Raw genomic sequence first — 1,327 nt, 5'->3', positions numbered from 1 at the left:
ATTATTATTATTATTATTATTATTATTATTATTATTATTATTTTATTTTATTTTTTTTTAAGCCAAAATTCAGTACACACTGAAAGGGAATATAGAAAAAACAGTAGAGTGCAGTGCTCTGTTTAGGCAACTTAGGAAGTTTGATGAACTAATAAACCGCCAGTTATTCATTGTAATGAAATTATACCAATGTAACAGTCTGAGGGGACAATTAAGGCCAGGGAACCGAAGAGGTTTTAATTCTGTGATGAATAAACAAACAAGCTCGACTTCTGTGAAGAGCTAAGAGTATATAACTTAACCATAATCAATGTGAGGTAGAAAGGTGACTGTAATTACAATAGTGCACACAAAGGACCTATGATGAACTTCAGCAATTATAAATAATGCCAAATGAACACAACTAATTAGATATAATAGGCATTAGACAACAACTGAAACAACGTTTCACATAAAAATGTAGAAGTGACACGTGGTAGTTTCCAGAAATGGAATTTATTAAAGCGGAACGCGTTCGTTATTGGGTTTATTTTGAAGGGCGGCTCTCACAATTTCCGGCGCCGTTCTTCTTAAGTGACGTCAGCCTGCCGGAGTCCAGCGAGGTTCGGCTTTGACGGACGGATGCGGCGGGTACCAAACTGTCTAACAATAGCCGCTCCAGCGGCTCCGCGGACCGCCGCCTCTCCACTGATACGCCCGGAATGCGAGCTGTCAACAGATGCTTCCAGCACATGATGACGCTCTCCGGATCAGAATGGACTCTGCATCTAATTTTAAACTGGGGACCAAAAGGCATTATAGTGGGGTTAATCCAGCGTCCTTGGGTTGGGGAATTCTTTTGTTTATAGAGACCGGGCAGAAATGTATTGGAGTTTACCAGCACCAGCTCAACCCAATATAGCCTCGGCCTCCCACAATGCCAACGGAGGTTTTTCTGAGCTTTAAGAGGTGGCTTGGGCCTTAAAACTGCATCTCCAACACGGCCATGTCCTTTATAAGCCCGCTCACGCCCTCACTGACAAAATGTGTATTTTTAGAAATAAGATAAATGATAGTAAAGTTTGTTTTTTTTTTTCTTTTAGCGATTCTGCTGTATAGTCACAGTTATCACGCAATGCGAATTTCACGCTTACTCTGAGGTAAGCACAAGGCAAAAAAAAAACAAAAAAACTTATCATTTAGCTCATTCCTAAAAATACACATTTTGTCAGTGAGGGCGTGAGCGGGGTTATAAAGGACATGGCCGTGTTGGAGATGCAGTTTTAAGGCCCAAGCCACCTCTTAAAGCTCAGAAAACCCTCCGTTGGCATTGTGGGAGGCCGAGGCT

At 41.3% G+C, this 1,327-nt stretch overlaps 1 protein-coding gene across 1 annotated transcript in view; it reads left to right on the top strand.

Annotated features, from left to right (window-relative positions):
• actn2b (actinin, alpha 2b) overlaps positions 1-1,327 on the top strand; it is a 28,485-nt gene that overhangs the window by 1,297 nt on the left and 25,861 nt on the right. The window lies entirely within an intron of this gene.

The sequence above is a fragment of the Poecilia formosa genome, unplaced genomic scaffold (genome assembly GCF_000485575.1).
Source record: "Poecilia formosa unplaced genomic scaffold, Poecilia_formosa-5.1.2 Scaffold12, whole genome shotgun sequence".
Taxonomy (NCBI): Eukaryota; Metazoa; Chordata; class Actinopteri; order Cyprinodontiformes; family Poeciliidae; genus Poecilia; species Poecilia formosa.
Note: the sequence above shows the minus strand (reverse complement) of the source record. Positions and strands in the feature narration are given on the sequence as shown.